The sequence below is a fragment of the Manis pentadactyla genome, chromosome 11 (genome assembly GCF_030020395.1).
Source record: "Manis pentadactyla isolate mManPen7 chromosome 11, mManPen7.hap1, whole genome shotgun sequence".
NCBI classification, from domain to species: Eukaryota; Metazoa; Chordata; class Mammalia; order Pholidota; family Manidae; genus Manis; species Manis pentadactyla.
Genome location: NC_080029.1, coordinates 14831418 through 14850183, shown reverse-complemented (window position 1 = coordinate 14850183; position 18766 = coordinate 14831418).

Sequence of the window (18766 nt, the reverse complement as noted above, 5' to 3'; positions counted from 1 at the left end):
GAGTTCATTCCACACTTGTGCTTGTTACACCCTTTTCTCTTCCCATCTGAGCTAAAAAAGCATAAAATTTTGCTTAGATAGACCAGTGCATTCAAGGAACGCTGAATGTCACAGATGGTGCCTCATTAATTGTGGTTTGCAACAGAGTCTTGTTAATGAGATTGCTGTATTTTTACAAATGCAGGGCTACTAGGTATGTGATGTTTGTAAGAATAGTAATACTTATCCCAGCTACAGTTTTCTCCACTATAATATTTGTTACAGTATAATTAGGGCCAAGGGACAGACTGTGGTGATTCTTACATGCCCTAAATTCTGAGAACCACTTTGCTAAATGGTTTCTAAGAGCACTTTCACCTCTAAATTCCTCAAAAAACACAAACTACCCAAGCTCCCTCAAGAAGAAATAGATAACCTAAATAACCTTATATCTATTAAAGAATATACTCGAATGGAAGATGTTCAGTACAGTTCAAGTTGGAGGTGTCCCGGGTTCCTTAAGAGAGAAGCCTTTAAATGGAAGGATCCAGGCCACCTTTTGAGACCCTCATAAAATACTTGTGAACAGAGGTGGGGAGTGAGAACGTCAGAATATTGGGTAATCATATGCTTTAAGTGTTTGCTGCTTGAAATCTTTACGACTCTACAAGAAAATATTATGATTCTCATTTTCCTGGTGATAACCTCAGAAAGGTTACATAGCTTGCCCATGGTTACCTAGATAGTCGAAGGCATAGCTGGGAGTCTCAGCAGCTTGATATGCTCTCTTCTTTCAGCCAGTTAATAACAGATAAACTGGCAAAGTAGAAGACGAGGTGGTACTCTCCACAAGGCTGATAAACATCGAGATGTGTGACAGGGAGAAAATGGCTCACAAACAATGAGATGTCTCCCATCAGGGTGGGTCCTGATATCTCCATGAGTTCTGCTGGTCACAAAGTGCTGACATCTTTTCTGATCCTCTCAGCATCCCCGTGGGGTTAGCAGTCCAGCAATTTGAATTCCCATCTAACCCATGAGTAAAACAAAATTCAGAGATAAAATGATCCACCCACAGTTACACAGCTGGTAAGAGACAGATTGGGGACTTAAATACACGTCTTCCATCCTCTGCTACACCAGTGCCTCGCCACTTTCCCAACCACGCAGCCTGTTAATAATACAGAGACTAAATGAAAAGCAGAGCTGAGTGTATTAAACTTTCCAGGCAAGGGAGACCTGTGATTGGAATCAGTCACCCGAAATACCACTGAACATGTCTTAAATAAATTACACTGAGTAAGCGTAGATGTTCATCAGTTCTGAAGGAAGCAGGAAAAGGTCCCAAACGGCTGTGACAAGAAGTACACGACATATCCTGCACTCTGACTTGTCCAGGCTCACAGAGAGGGCTACTTTTGTTTTGTTTTGTTTTTTGTCTCCTGATAGGATTTTGACCAGAAAAAAATTTCTGAAGAAATCCGATGGAAAAACACACATATTCTTGGTACTGTACTATGTTCTTGATGCTAATTCCCCAGCACAAGGCTCCTTAGTTTCCTATCCTTGAAGCTCAGTAGCGGGCGGCTTTCCCAGCTGCAGAGTGACGCCCTCCAGCAGGGGCAGGGGAGGTCGCCGCGCAGGGAGAATCTGAGTCCAGGTCACCACCCAGGGGGCCCACTGTAAGTGTGACATTTGAAGTTGGAGCCTTCTCGGGTTTTGGTCCCTTTAAAATAGCTACATGGGTCTTGCACTTGCCCCAAAGAAAATTTATGTTTGTTTTAGTATAAAAATAATATAGTCTTCATATCGTCACATAAAGTGGTTATTCCAGGACGAAAGGCTATAATTATCCTGTGGTTTCCCCAGCGGCTGGCTGCCTATTTTCTCAGCTCTAGATCGAAGAATTCCAGGGGTGACACCCACCTTGTTTAGCGCCTTCCTCCCTGCGCTGTGCCCTCCGGCTCACCCAGCCTCCCTTCCCCGTGCTCAGGGCTCAGGGTCCTGCTCTGCCCTGCTCAACTCTGTCTCCTGGACCTTTTGTGTCTTCTTCTTGAAGATCATGCCAAATCACTGTCTAACGTGGACTGTTTTATGTGTTTCCCCCTCCTAAGTAAGGCACTTGTCATTTCACATGAGGTTTCAGCATCGCAGCAGAGACTTTCATAAGAGATATTTGGGGCAGGAAGAGTATCATGGCAGCTGTCAGGCCACCCCACGAAGGCAGCCACCGTGGCTCCTGCAAATCCCAAAGCTGAGAGAGTGGCTGGTGAAGTTACCACAGCAGAAGCCAGAGGGTTTTAGGTCCTGTTTATTCAGATAGCTTTTCTGGGCTGCCGCCGTGATATACTTAGCTATACTCGGTAGGGTTTAACTTTCAGATCTGATGGAAAGAGATGACAGCAAACGACAACAGGATTCACAGAAAGGTTCACCTGGGCCCATGTTGGTCTCCAGGTTCCTAGGAGACCAAAAATGATGGCTGTACTTGGTTTGTCCTTTGGGTAAACCACGGCTCATTGAGATTTGAATCTGTTTCTACTCTGTCCTGTTAAAATTCTCAGGACCTGCTCTCCTGTGAGTAAAAGTGTTAATTGCATTTTCAAAGCTGTAAACTCAACAGAATGGTTTTGGAAGGTGGTGGGAGGATGAATAAGTGTTTAGAGATACTGTCTGCGCTGGCTTTGCACACACATCCATTTCTGCCCACAGGGTGCCACACAGATTACACCTCTGGGGATCTGTGGGATGTTTTTGCTATGCATCTGTGTGTGTGTGTGTGTGTGTGTGTGAGTGTGGCTGTGTAGGTGTATATATGGTGGAGGTGATCTTTTTTGTTTAATTGCAGGTTAATCTGGAGATCCTAAAAGTTGCTATGTAGACACCATCTGGGAAATCAAAATCTTCTATTTGCTTTTAATATAGTCACAGGCCACATATTTACTGCATCTATGTACCACATGGAACAGACATATTTTTATGGTGTCAACTGGAGCCCATCATTTCTCTTTGGAAATATCCAATCTCTACCCACAGACACAGTTTAGACGACACGTCCCTGTGCCCTGTCCTCCTGCCATAGCTAGTGGACCCACTGGAGTCGCAAACTGATTGGCTGGGCAGCACCGACCTGGTTCTCTCACATGGTGGTGTGCCCTAGACCGGACAGGTAGAGAAGAGTTAAGTGCCTGGAGAAGAGTGGAAGAACATTCCCTTTAGTTTTTCTCTCCTGATTTGGAAGTTTTACAATCGTTTTCTGTGTCTTTTTAGTAGTTATTCTTAATATGAAAAAGCATACTCAATTTGTCTCTATTAATATTTCCACCCTTTTCCTGCATATTTGAAAACCTTCCAGTCTTAACATGTTAACGTGTTACATGTCCAGTGCTTTAATTTCACCTTGTTTCTGTATCTCAGAATAGTCAGTTGTTACTATTGTTGCTAATGCTTATTTAGATTCGCCCATATGATTACAATTTCTTCATTCACTGTACTTCTTGAGACCAGGGGCATCTGGTTATAAAATCGCAGGGAGGCTTACCTTACATTTGGTAGGTGTTCCATGGGTATAAAAACATATATTCTGCAGATGAGAGATAACAGATTTTTTCTTTTATACTTTATCTATGCAATTTCATCATTCAATATATCTATGTCCTTATTACCTTTTTATCTGGTAAATTTGTCAGATTCTTGAAAGCATCTTAACATTATCTCCCAGAGTTTTGATTTGAGTACTAAATAAAATGATGTATGTGAGCATATCAAACATCTGGCCCAGGGCTTTGCTGTTGAGCCAGTGTGTGCTTTCTCTTCTCTTTCCTTCTCTTTCTCCTGTTCTCAAAATGGTCCAAGTTTTTGACGACCTTTGGCGTCATGGTGCACGATCTGCAACAACACTGTTTTACCTTAATATAATTTTATTTGGGGGATCTCACAGTGCTAGAAGCTTGATGTATAAAATTAAGCTCTCAGCAGGGCTGTGCAGCTCCTGAAGCCTGCATCCCAGGGGGCCAGCCGTCCTCAGCATTTTTTGCCATTCCTTGGCTTGTATCTGCATCACTCCAGTGATGCCTTCACCACCACATGGCCTCCTTCCCTGTATGTCTCTACGTGTTGTCTCCTCTCTCGTGGTAACACCAGGTATTGAATTAGGGCCTGCTCCAGTGTAATATGGCCATGTCCTAATGAATTACATCAGCAAAGACTCCATTTTCAAATAACTTCCTATTCTGAAGTTCTGGGTGGATGTGAATATTTGGAGGACTCTATTAACCCACTATAAGGGATGGTGTGTATGGGGAATACTGGTCCAATTCTTTCAGTGAAGTCTATCACTCCCCCTCATCTTTACTGGGGCCAGCCGTCCCTGAAAGAGGCTTTAAGGTAACCTTGGGAGCAAAAGTCATGGTAGATTGAATGGTAGAGTGCTGCCCTGAACACCATGGGCCATGATAGAAAAGTATTCTAGTAAAAGAGCCCGAAGTTCCCTTTTGTGAATTGGAAAAGCTCTGGCTGCACAACCCGCAGGGCCCAGAACAATGAACCTCCTCCTCATTCTCTTTTTTGTATACCTGATAAAGGGCTCTGACTAAAAGCAAGAATATACAGCCGGCCAGGGGCCATCTTACACTGAAGTCCACAGAGGAACAACAAAGGCCTGCTAGGAGGGATAAGGAGGGATGTATGGCAGAATTAGTGTGGAATAGGGGCCCACAGCTTTGTCTGCAGTGAACACACAGGCTCAAAGTTCTGGGGCAGGAATAGCTGGCAAGCAAGAGGATGCTGGCAGACATTGGGAAAGGTTTGTCTCGGGAAGAATGTTTAGGTGAGAGTTATAAATTCATTCAACAAACCCTTCCTGAAGGCCCCCTGGGTGCCAGGCACTGTATTAGATTGTGTATCTCTTTTCTAATATAACTAAAATACCACAAATAATCATATTTCTTCTGATTATTTAATTTAAAAATGTGTGAAAGCTCATCAGAAGATGACATAGAATTGCTTCAAGCTGAATGAACTAAGGCATTGGGTATTGATATGAAATAAGTGGGCACTGGGCTCAGAGTGAAATGGGAAATGTTGGGGTTTGTATGAGGCTCAAGAGGGCTGCTAAAATCAGCGTGAAGCACATGGAGGATGACACTCAAATCTATTAACCTTAGATGAAACAGTAAACTTTATCAGATCTTCAGGAAAATGTGTTGCTTTGAGGGTTTATGTAAACAATGATTGCTAAAGGAAAAATGTTGAAACATCTCCCACTAAAACGATTTAGCATATGTACCTCAACAGTTGTCCTTTGCAACTGGATGATTTCTTTCACTGTAAAAGTGTCTTTTGATACACAGCCTGGAATCAAAGAGGCCAGGGTTCTCTTCCACCTCACAGACAGCTCGTCCATGTGTTCATTCATTCACAGTTTTGGAGTGCCCATCAGGAGCCAGGCATGAGCTGATCATGGTCTCACAGTATTTGGGAGCCAGAAGAGCATGCAAATGGTAGGTAAACCTTCCTCCTTACGTCTCCAATGAGGAAATTCCCTGGCGTGTTGAAAAGCCTGGCTCAAGACCACCACTGGCACCAGGTCTTCTGAGCGGAGTCAAGTGCTTTTTCTGCACAGCCATTGTTCCAGACTGAATGTTTGTTCTCTCCCAAATTCATACATGCAAACCCTTACCATCCCCAGTATGATGGCATTTGGAGGTGGGGCCTTTGGGAGGTAATTAAGTTTAGATGAGGTCATGCGGATGGAGTGCCCATGATGGGATTGGTGCCCTTACCGGGGAGGAAGAAGATATGAGCTCTCTTTCTCTCTGCCATGTGAGGATCCGGTGAGAAGGCAGCCCCAGCCCTTCCCAGGGATAGAATCTGCTGTCTCGTTAATCTGGGGCTTCCCACCCTCAAGGACTGACTGTGAGAAATGGATGTCTGTCTTTTAAGCCACCCAGTTAATAGTATTTTGTTCCCGCAACCTGAGCTGAGACAGCTTCATTATCTCTTTTTGTTTTGTTTTGTTTTGTTTTTCTGCCAAAGTTCTGGTATCAATTTGTTTTCCTACTATTTCAAACAATTCCCTCCATCTGTCCCTATTCTCTAAAGCAAAACAAAAAACCAAAATGGAATATACTTGAAATATACTTGTAGAAGTCAAATCCAAATACTGAAAACCAAAAAAACTGTTTCTGAATGACAAAGATATTTGAATCCAAGTGAACCTATTTCAAGAAATAGTCAACATAATAAAACTCTAGCACAACAATTCAGGTGGGTTGTGAGAATTTTGCCAAGGTGTGACAATCAGAATCTGTGAATGTAAATAAAAGGAAGGGAGGATCTCTTAGGACTTTTCCAACCTCAAATTCCAAGATTCAGTATCTGTTTTCCTTTTGAAACCCATCGTTTTGTAGAAGTTGTAACTGACTTAGATTTCTCTTTTCCATGGGATAATTAATAACAGATTTAATTAAAGCCCAACAAGTAATTCAATTCCATCCACTGCTCTGCAGCCCAATATAACCACGTATGTAACAATTCTGTCTTCCACACCAAAATGTGTATGTATATATCCTTAAGGCAAAGTAATAAAAGTTTCCATAAGACCTATATGACGTATTGCAGCAGTTCTAGAGGATATATAAAATCCACTTCTTATGCAATCTCAATTTCAAGCGAGGAGACTGGGCTTTCCTTTCACATGCAAATGAAGTCTTCTCTCCCAAAATCAAGGTTTCTGAAATAGTAATGTCTATTTTAATATCGACTGGTCTGGAATGAACATTTCTTTGCCTGCCTGTGCATATGGTTGGTACTTAGGGGTTAGTAATTTTATATGATTCATTCATAACCATCCTAGATATTTCCCTGCATAAAGGAAACAGAGATGAGAAAGCTGAGGTCATGTGCTTCAAGGGCACATACTTAAGTAGCAGACCCTACGGCAGCCACATTTTCCTTCCCCAAAGTCAGCTGCTACTCACTGACATGTCACCAGACCTGTACTCGGAGAGCCTAACCTTATTCGTGGGGAAAGCTTTGAGTGTACTGTGCTCCTTACAGTGTGGTGTGAAGACCACCTGAATGAGAATCTCCTTGGGGACGGTGTGCTATTTGAAAACACGAATTTCCAGGCCCTATATTCCATCTCTACTGAATCAGATCCCTGGGGAGATTTTCTGACATAAGCATTTTAGGTATAGTTCTATAGTTCTATAGTTGATTCTTAGGCTTATTAAGGTGTCACAATAGCTTTTAGAAGGGACATTGACTCATACAGAGTAATCACCATAGCAACCAAGGAACCCACCACCTGAACGGTATTCTGCATGGCTTCCTGTCTACTCTCTTCTCCTTTCAATGACAGATCAGAGAGAAATAAAACCCACAAAGGTCTGGTCAAGTCATTGTTTATTCATCAACACAACTCCAAGTCCGGAAACAGCCTGATATGACAACTTTTCTCTGTTGACTATGGTCCCCTCCGGACAGTTGAGTGATGGGATCATGGATCCCCTTCAATGGACCAGAGATGTGCTTGCTCCAGGGTGGCCTCTTCAGGGACACGGTGCCCTTCTGCCAGCCTCGTCAACGTGTGATGGGGGGGTGACCCCCATGGAAACAGCTTTGTGCTAATTCTATCCCAATCTCTCGTCAAACTCAAGGATCCGAGAATCAGACGACAAATCAGAGAAAGACGTTAAAAGGCATTCAGAATAATTTTAGGAAAGGGGACAGGCCTCTTTAAGAACTCCAATACCAAAACAGGAGAAAAGAGGAGAAAGAGAGAGAAGATGAATTTTCTATCTTCCATTTTCTGAGACTGTCTGCAGTTTGGAGTAGCACTCGGAGTGGCGGGGGGGCTTGGTTGCCATGGCGATTACTCCGCTGTGTGCAGCTGCCTGATGCTTCTCTAATTTCCCTGCGGAAGTGGGCCTGGGGTCAACAGAGGATACAGGTGCCTACCCCAGATTTATGGGGATGGAGTTGGTCTCTGTCTGGCGCATGACCAGAATGTCTTTAAAATCCATTCCATCCCTTAAAATATTAATGACTGTTTCAGTGTAACATAAAATGAAGCAGTTTGGAACTTTGGCATGTAGGAATAGAATTTCAGTTTTACAAAATTCAACTTAGTTCGGCTTTCTACCTTTATTGCAACGGGGTAGTGGGGAAGTTTAATCAGTGTTTAGGAACCATTCTACTTTCTCAGGTAGTGTGAAGGTTTGGGTCAGGGGTTGGTTACATACTACCAGGTTTTGGGTGGGGACATCTGGGCACTCAGGTTGTCACTGAGACCTCCCTCCTTTCTGCCCCTGTGGCTGTTTTGGTCCTGTACTTCTCTCCGCTGCTCTGCTCCCTCTTGGGTGTGCACCCCTCTGAGATACTATTTTTGGTCCCCTGCACAGATATAGCTCCAGGCAGCCCCACTCAGGGTGCTTGAAGTTTCCCTGGAGTTCTGTCCATGAGACAAGGCATAGGTTTCATTTCAGAACTCACCAAACTCTGCTCTCATCACTGTCCTTCAATGCCCTAAAATATTTTTCTAGTATGTGGATAAGCAGGAATCCTTCTCCCTTTCAAGTTTCTCCCACACATTTTGTCTACCCCTTATCCTTTCTATTGCCCATAGGCTTAGAGTTTTAAAAATCCAGGAAGACTTTATCTCCTGCCCAATAGTATTTCTCCCTTGAGACATTCATTCATCAATAAATATTTATTGAGCATCTACTAAATGCTATGTACTGTTCTAGGTTATGGAGACAGAGTAGTGGAAAAAATGCACAAAAATCCTTGAGTCTGGGGTTTACATTCCAGAGGGGGACTTGGGCAATAGTAAATCGATGTAACAATAAATAAAGGAGAAGATATGTGCTAGGGAAAAGTAGAACATGAAAAGAGGAGTCAGAAATGTGCCGGGGTAGGGTGGAAGTGCAATTTTAAATAGAAAGGATGGAGTAGGGCTTGTGGATAAGGTGACATTTGAGCATAGGCTTGAGCCCAGATATTGACGGATCATTAGGGTCTTGTAAGTCATTGCAAGACTGTTTTTTTTCTGCTTGAGGTGGGGAACCTTTGGAGAGTTCTGCTTAGGAATGTAATCTGATTCAGGTTTTAAAAGGATCACTCTGGCTGCTGTTATGAAAACAGACCATGAGGGGATAAGAGTAAAAATAAGGAGACAGCTTAGAAGAACATTGCAGAAACCCACACGTGAGATGCACCTGGGGTTGAGGAGAGGCGGTAGGTTTCTGTGGTAAAGGGCTACAACACACCTCCGCCTCCACCAGCTTTTTTATTATGATCACTAAGTTTCTTTTCTCCCTCACTGCTAGAGGCTGTTGTCACAAACCTGCATTTCATATTTAACATGTGATGGATTTTCCTGAAGTATTGTTTGCTTCCTGACAAGCAAATACCCTTCAGGGGTAACATAGGCAATCGTTTGTGCTATAATACTTCCTGGTACCATGAGTCATTAAAAAAAAAAAAATGCTATCTACTAATTTGATTTGCAAATGGCCTTGTGATTTGATTCATATAATCTAAACTTTATTAAATCCTGGAGGACATGTCACATGCTGTACCAATTAAGCACTTTTTTAAAAAAATAGAATTTTATTTCTAGGTTCTGTAGCAATTGTTTCTTCTTACTGCTATATAACAGCCCAATTTTTATTCCTTCATAGGGGCCTCAAATGACTTTTGAATTAAATCTCAGTTATTTCCTGGGCATATCAGTACCCAGTCTCCACAGTAACTTGGCTATTGTTGCTGTAGTTTAAACCACAGGATACTGGGAGTGTTAGAGCTGGATGGGCTGGCATCTTAATGTTGTTCCAGCTGCTTTTTGTTAACATTCATTCTGAACACAAAGATTCTGCTCAGGAGCCAATTGAAGTGTAGTTGCAACTAACAGTATTATATACTCAGAAGAAAGCTTATCTCTATTTTCACTACTTTGAATTTTTCAAATAACAGTTCCATATCTTGGGCATTTATGTGTGTGTGTGTGTTTGATCTTATTTTGCAAGTCTCTTTAGTTTATTAGGCACTAAGCTGACCCAGGTTCCTTGTTGTGCACAATCGAAACCAAGTTGGGCTAACTGGATTGGAAAGTGAATTTATCAGAAGGACATGAGATAGACCACAGAGATGAGCTGGCTGAAGAATCAGCAGGAGCCAGGGAAGGGAAGGGAAGGGATGGTCAAGACCACTACAAAGGACTAAATGCTTGTGTCCCCTAAGTTCACATGTTGAAACCCTGATGTGATGGTACTAGGAGGTGGGTGTTCAGGAGGTAATGAGTTCATGAGGATGGAGCCCTCAGGAAGCAGATTAGTGCCCTTATAAAAGAGACCCGGCAGAACAGTCTCCAGCTTTCTTCCAGCCAGGTGAGGACACAGCCAGGAGTTATCAGCCTGAAATCTGGACGAGGGCTCTCACTAGCCCCTAATGAGTTTCTTTGACTTTAATAGCCAATCTATCACCAAATCCTATCAATTCTTAAAATGTTTCTTGGCTCCTTATTTGTCATTGAGAATTGTGCATCTTGATTTAGACCCTAGTGACATATTGTCTGGGACATGGAACACTCCTAATTTGTCTCCTGGATTCTGGTTTCACCCTGTGTGTAACAGATCCAGTAGAAGTCCTCAGCCTGGTGTTAAGTACCTGCTCCTTCCATCATTTTTATCTCTGCAAGTTAGGCTATATTTATTGTGTTCCCATCTCAGTACATTTCCTTTTATCTTGGTTTAGAACCTTTTAATTACTCCTCACTCCCTGAAGGAATAAGTTCCCACCTGTAGCATGGCACACAAGGCTGTCCTGCCCTGGGCCTGCCTACATTTGGCCTCTTCCACAAAGTGCCAAGTTGTTTTATTCCTCCATGTTGATTACATGTACTCTACCATCCTCTTAGACGAGAATGCCTGTATCCATTTTTCTTTTTTAAAAGCCTTTATTTATCCTTTAAGACTTAACTCATCCATTTAGTCCATAACAAATGAGCACCTAACGTGTGTCACACACTGTCCTGGATGCAGAGCTGGTCAGGCAACGTTCCTGCTCATGGATCTTATGTGTCAGAAGAAGACCAATAATAAACTGGAAATAAATAAATGGAGTTGAAAAAAAAGCTATTTGCTGACTTGATTTGCAGATGACCTCATGATTTGATTCATGAGGTCTAAACTTTATTAAATCCTGGAAGACACATCCCATCACATGCTATGCCATCAAGCACTTGAAAAAAAAACAATTTTACTTCTATGTTCTGTAGCAATTTTCCTCTTCTAACTTCCAGATAATAGCCCAGCTTTTATCTCTGGGAGGCTTTCTATGACTTTTGAATTAAATCTCAGTAACTGCCAATAATAGTAAGTAAACTTAAAGAAATAAAACAAGATGTTTTAGAGAGCAGAGGGAAGTGGTGGCCATTTACCGTGGTATTCAGAGAAGGCTCCCTTGAAGAAGGTGCCATTTGATTTGAGACCTGATTGGAGAAAGAACTAGCCATGCAAAGGTCAGGGGAGTAGACCATTCCAGGTAGAAGGAACAGTGAGTGCTGAGGCCCTGATGCAGGCAAATGTGATACATATGAGGAACAGAGAGAAGGCCAGGCTGGCTGAAGTACAGTGAATGAAGGGGACAATAATAGAGATGAGGTCAGAGAATTGCCAATGGCCAGATCCCACAATGTCTTATAATTCCTTGAAAGGAGTTTGTATTTTTAGCTTCCTCTATTGAAATTTCCCTGACCTTCTTTCACTAATTAAGCACACTTATTTCATCCCAAGTGACTCTGCTATTGAGTACACCTAGCTGGCCACCTGGCATTCTCATCTCAACTCCCCTGCAGCAAGGGTGAGACATGTGATCTTGACTTTTCCAATCAGATACATCCACATGACACTTTAATTTGAAAGAAAGCAGTGTGAGGAAACAGCTCTCTCCCAGAATCTAATTTTCGGATGACAGGGCAATGGGGCCTCCAGCTTTCAATGACAGAGGAAAGGGAGGCCTGGCATCCAGAACCTGGGGTCGGCAGTAGGAGCCACAGTATCTGTATCCAGTGACAGGGGTCTTGTCTTTGCTGATCGGATGTTCACTGACTCTTAGTCTGACTCTAGCCCCCCAGGAATTTCTGTAAGCAATCTGATATCCTTTTGTAAACTGCTAGAATGCCTTCTGTTTTTCTCATCTAAGAACGCTGACTGATGCAGGCAACGTAGAGGAAGTAGAGACATTTTCAATTAAGTTGTTAGGGTTGAAAACAAATCGGGAATTAAAACCTCTGCAAGTTATAAGCCATTGGGGGCATGATAGCTGATGTATAAAAACCCAATTTGCTCACAGCCTCGTGGAGAGCAAAACAATTGAAATAACATTGCTTTAAAATTGAAGGTGGGTATTTGGCAAATGGCAACTAGAAACTTGTAAAGATTTCTCTGACTGTAAAAAACCCCAGTGGGATGGCGCACAGGCTAAAAAGTAAGGGTGATCTCTCTTCTATGCTAATGCAGGCACACTGGTGGGTGGGATTATATCCTTTTTCAATAGGAGCTGTTTTCTATCCACCCTCTAGCCTCCAAGCATATATAATGCCATGCAAATGTTTCTACATTGAATTTCTGGCAACTGAAGGGGAGGTTTTGAACTACTTGACAGAGTTGGTATTCTTGTGTTGTAAATTTCAGTTTTTCTTTATCCCACTGGACTGTTTTCATACCCTGTTCTTCATGTTAATGTAATCATACTACTAGTATGATTGGTTCTTCCAGTTGGTTTCAGGGATATAACTCAGCATCAGTCCTCGGCTAAACCCTGAACTAGAATCAATCCTTACTTAACTCTATCAATAACCCTAGACATCAGGTATTATTTCTCCTATTTTATGAATGATGAAACTGACTCAGGAAACTGATGTTACTTGCCCAAGCACTTGGGCTGTGAAATCAGCATAGCAGTAGATCACTGTTCTGGCTACTAGATCAAATTAGCATGGACTGGGGAGCTTAAACAGCAGTTCTGGAGGCTGGCAGTCAGAGATCAGGGTGCCAGCACAGTTGGGTTTTGGTGAGGACCTCCTACCTGGTTGCAGATTGCTGACTTCTCGTTGTGTCCTCACACAGCTCAAAGGGACTGAGAGATTTCTCTGGGGTCTCTTTTATAAGGGCACTAACCGCATTCATGAGGGCTCCATCCACAGGATATAATTATCTTTCAAAGACTCCACCTCCCAACACCATCACATTGGGGGTTAGAAGGTCAACATATGAATTTGGGGGGAATACATAATTCAGTTCATAATAATTACCAAGAATATGTAAATAAATAGGGAAAAAAATCAGAGTCTATTGTGCTTTTCAGGGGTCTTACTTCATGAAACTGTAGTTTTGGTTTTTTATATACATGTAGTATAAATACTGGGTAGTGATGTAGAATATTTTTCTATGGTGAGTTGCAGTAAAACCTGTTTGAAATCTAATGGTTTTAGTCCAATACCTTCATGCTACAGGTGAGGAAAATGAGGCACAGAAAGATTAAGTAAACTGGCCAAAATTATTCAGCTGTTTAGAAGAAAAGAGAGGTCCCATACTAAGGCTCCTGCTAGTACCTTTGCTTTTTTATGTAAAAATGATCACAATGGTCCCTGTTTTGTCAATTTTACAGGACTGTTAATAGAATTTAAATAAGATAATTCAGAAGATTTTTTAAAACCATAAACCATTAAACAAATGGAAGATACATGTCTGTATGAGTCAGGGTTATCAGATAGAAGACAGAGACGGCTCTAGGTCTTTAGGCAGAAAGAAATTTATTCCGCCACGGCACTATTGGAAGGGCTAGGGTGGGGGCAGAAAGCAGGGAGAGATGACATTATCTGGAGTCCAGAAGATGCAGAAACCTGGTGCTGCTCCAGCAGGGCCTGTGGTCCCTACATTTGCCACTGGTTAACCACTGACAGAGGCAGAAGAATGGCTTCTCCTTTCTTCCCTCCTAACCTCGGTGAGGGCTTCTTGTCAGTAGAGCCTAACAGAATTTTTCTGCTTTGCTGGGGAGAACATGGCTCAGGGCCACAGATGGTGCCCAGCAAATGTGTATTTCAAGTTTTCTGGGGCTGTGCAGGGGCCCTCTTCATAAAAACAGTGCTGCCATCCTCATTCTTGGTACTGAAGGTAAGGCAGTGAGCAAAACAAAGTTCAGGCCCTTGTGGAGTTACAGTCAGGGTGGAGGTCAACGACATAGGCAGACCATAACCGAACAACTTTATAATATATTGGGGGTAGTGGGTGGCATGTATAAGAATAGGGAAGATAGTGAGCAATGTGTGTGTGCATGTGCATGTGTGTGTGTGTGTGATATTTTTAACAGTAATTTGGGAAGACCTCCATGATAAGGTGATATTTGGCTCTGCTTTAGCTATAGGCTGAGTGCTTGGGTCCTCTCAAGTTAATAGGTTGAAACCTCATCCCCAGCATGATGGTGTCTGGAGGTGGGACGTTTGGGAGGTGATTAGGTCATAGGGATGGAGCCCTCCTGAGTGGGATCAGTGCCCTTATAGAAGACACGCCAGAGAGATGCTCTCCCTCTTGGCCCTATGAGGACAAAGCAAGAAGGTAGCCATCTGCAAACCAGGAAGGGGACTCTCAGCATACACTGGATCTGCTGGTATCTTCATGTTGGACATCCCAGCCTCCACAGCTGTGAGAAGTAAATATTTGTTGTTTAAGCCCCTCAGTTTATGGCATTTTGTTATACCAGATTTCCTAAGACAGCTTCCTATCAACTGGTGCCATCTATGCTGTTTCCATCCATACCCAGTCATCTCAGTGACCTTCCAGCAACCAATCCTCAGGGATGCTCTGGGCACAATAGCCATTGGTCAAATCGGATATTCGACAATCATAATCTCAAGTCCAACAATTATTATATTTTGAGTATCTCTTTTGTGCCAGACACTGTTCTAAGCACTTTACACATATGATCAATTTAGTCTTTATCCCAGTTCTGTGAGGAAAGACCTATTGTTATTTCTATTTCATGATTGGAAAATGGAAATAGAAAGATGGAGTTCCTCACTCAAGGTCACACACAGCTAGTATATGCCAGTCTGGCTCCAGAGCCTGTGATTTTTCGGGTTATCCTATGTGACATGAAGGCAGAGACAGAACATGCTGTGGAAATATCCTGGGGAAAGAGGTTCAGATGAAGAGAAAAGCAAAGAGCCTGGGAGGTAAAGTTCGACATATTGGAGAAGCAATTGGAAGGCCTGTGTGGCTGGAGTGGAGGGAGGGAGATGTCATGGACTGAATTAATTGTGTGTCCTCCTCAACACCCCTAATTCATGTGAAGCTCTGACTCCCAGTACCTCAGAATGTAACTGCATTTGGAGATAAGATCTTTAAAGAGGTCTTGAGTGGGAACCTTAATCCAATATGACTGGTGTCCTTGTAAGAAGAGGACATTTGGATGCAGACAGGTGCACGCACAGAAGACAACTATGTGAGCGCACAGGGAGGAGGCGCCCCTGCCAGGGAGGGGGGCTCAGGAGAGACTGGACCTGCTGACACCTCGATGTGGGACTTCAGCCTCCAGAACTGTGAGAAAATAAATGTCAGTTGTTTAAGCCACCCAGTCTGTGCTAAGGCAGGACGGGGAGAGTGGGATGAGGTAAGACCAGAGAGTGCAGGGCCTTGAAGGCCACGGTAAAGACTTCAGATTCTGAGAGAGGTAGAAAATGATCTGAGGGTTCCGAGGAGCAGACTGACAGGATCTAACCCAATCTTAAGGTGTCATTCTGGCTGTCAGGGAGTCATAGCATGGAGGGCAACAGTCCAGGTGAGAGCTACTGATGGCTTAGATCAGAGTGGTATTCTGCATGGCTTCCTGTCTACTCTCTTCTCCTTTCAATGACAGATCAGAGAGAAATAAAACCCACAAAGGTCTGGTCAAGTCATTGTTTATTCATCAACACAACTCCAAGTCCGGAAACAGCCTGATATGACAACTTTTCTCTGTTGACTATGGTCCCCTCCGGACAGTTGAGTGATGGGATCATGGATCCCCTTCAATGGACCAGAGATGTGCTTGCTCCAGGGTGGCCTCTTCAGGGACACGGTGCCCTTCTGCCAGCCTCGTCAACGTGTGATGGGGGGGTGACCCCCATGGAAACAGCTTTGTGCTAATTCTATCCCAATCTCTCGTCAAACTCAAGGATCCGAGAATCAGACGACAAATCAGAGAAAGACGTTAAAAGGCATTCAGAATAATTTTAGGAAAGGGGACAGGCCTCTTTAAGAACTCCAATACCAAAACAGGAGAAAAGAGGAGAAAGAGAGAGAAGATGAATTTTCTATCTTCCATTTTCTGAGACTGTCTGCAGTTTGGAGTAGCACTCGGAGTGGCGGGGGGGCTTGGTTGCCATGGCGATTACTCCGCTGTGTGCAGCTGCCTGATGCTTCTCTAATTTCCCTGCGGAAGTGGGCCTGGGGTCAACAGAGGATACAGGTGCCTACCCCAGATTTATGGGGATGGAGTTGGTCTCTGTCTGGCGCATGACCAGAATGTCTTTAAAATCCATTCCATCCCTTAAAATATTAATGACTGTTTCAGTGTAACATAAAATGAAGCAGTTTGGAACTTTGGCATGTAGGAATAGAATTTCAGTTTTACAAAATTCAACTTAGTTCTGCTTTCTACCTTTATTGCAACGGGGTAGTGGGGAAGTTTAATCAGTGTTTAGGAACCATTCTACTTTCTCAGGTAGTGTGAAGGTTTGGGTCAGGGGTTGGTTACATACTACCAGGTTTTGGGTGGGGACATCTGGGCACTCAGGTTGTCACTGAGACCTCCCTCCTTTCTGCCCCTGTGGCTGTTTTGGTCCTGTACTTCTCTCCGCTGCTCTGCTCCCTCTTGGGTGTGCACCCCTCTGAGATACTATTTTTGGTCCCCTGCACAGATATAGCTCCAGGCAGCCCCACTCAGGGTGCTTGAAGTTTCCCTGGAGTTCTGTCCATGAGACAAGGCATAGGTTTCATTTCAGAACTCACCAAACTCTGCTCTCATCACTGTCCTTCAATGCCCTAAAATATTTTTCTAGTATGTGGATAGGCAGGAATCCTTCTCCCTTTCAAGTTTCTCCCACACATTTTGTCTACCCCTTATCCTTTCTATTGCCCATAGGCTTAGAGTTTTAAAAATCCAGGAAGACTTTATCTCCTGCCCAATAGTATTTCTCCCTTGAGACATTCATTCATCAATAAATATTTATTGAGCATCTACTAAATGCTATGTACTGTTCTAGGTTATGGAGACAGAGTAGTGGAAAAAATGCACAAAAATCCTTGAGTCTGGGGTTTACATTCCAGAGGGGGACTTGGGCAATAGTAAATCGATGTAACAATAAATAAAGGAGAAGATATGTGCTAGGGAAAAGTAGAACATGAAAAGAGGAGTCAGAAATGTGCCGGGGTAGGGTGGAAGTGCAATTTTAAATAGAAAGGATGGAGTAGGGCTTGTGGATAAGGTGACATTTGAGCATAGGCTTGAGCCCAGATATTGACGGATCATTAGGGTCTTGTAAGTCATTGCAAGACTGTTTTTTTTCTGCTTGAGGTGGGGAACCTTTGGAGAGTTCTGCTTAGGAATGTAATCTGATTCAGGTTTTAAAAGGATCACTCTGGCTGCTGTTATGAAAACAGACCATGAGGGGATAAGAGTAAAAATAAGGAGACAGCTTAGAAGAACATTGCAGAAACCCACACGTGAGATGCACCTGGGGTTGAGGAGAGGCGGTAGGTTTCTGTGGTAAAGGGCTACAACACACCTCCGCCTCCACCAGCTTTTTTTTATTATGATCACTAAGTTTCTTTTCTCCCTCACTGCTAGAGGCTGTTGTCACAAACCTGCATTTCATATTTAACATGTGATGGATTTTCCTGAAGTATTGTTTGCTTCCTGACAAGCAAATACCCTTCAGGGGTAACATAGGCAATCGTTTGTGCTATAATACTTCCTGGTACCATGAGTCATTAAAAAAAAAAAAATGCTATCTACTAATTTGATTTGCAAATGGCCTTGTGATTTGATTCATATAATCTAAACTTTATTAAATCCTGGAGGACATGTCACATGCTGTACCAATTAAGCACTTTTTAAAAAAAATAGAATTTTATTTCTAGGTTCTGTAGCAATTGTTTCTTCTTACTGCTATATAACAGCCCAATTTTTATTCCTTCATAGGGGCCTCAAATGACTTTTGAATTAAATCTCAGTTATTTCCTGGGCATATCAGTACCCAGTCTCCACAGTAACTTGGCTATTGTTGCTGTAGTTTAAACCACAGGATACTGGGAGTGTTAGAGCTGGATGGGCTGGCATCTTAATGTTGTTCCAGCTGCTTTTTGTTAACATTCATTCTGAACACAAAGATTCTGCTCAGGAGCCAATTGAAGTGTAGTTGCAACTAACAGTATTATATACTCAGAAGAAAGCTTATCTCTATTTTCACTACTTTGAATTTTTCAAATAACAGTTCCATATCTTGGGCATTTATGTGTGTGTGTGTGTTTGATCTTATTTTGCAAGTCTCTTTAGTTTATTAGGCACTAAGCTGACCCAGGTTCCTTGTTGTGCACAATCGAAACCAAGTTGGGCTAACTGGATTGGAAAGTGAATTTATCAGAAGGACATGAGATAGACCACAGAGATGAGCTGGCTGAAGAATCAGCAGGAGCCAGGGAAGGGAAGGGAAGGGATGGTCAAGACCACTACAAAGGACTAA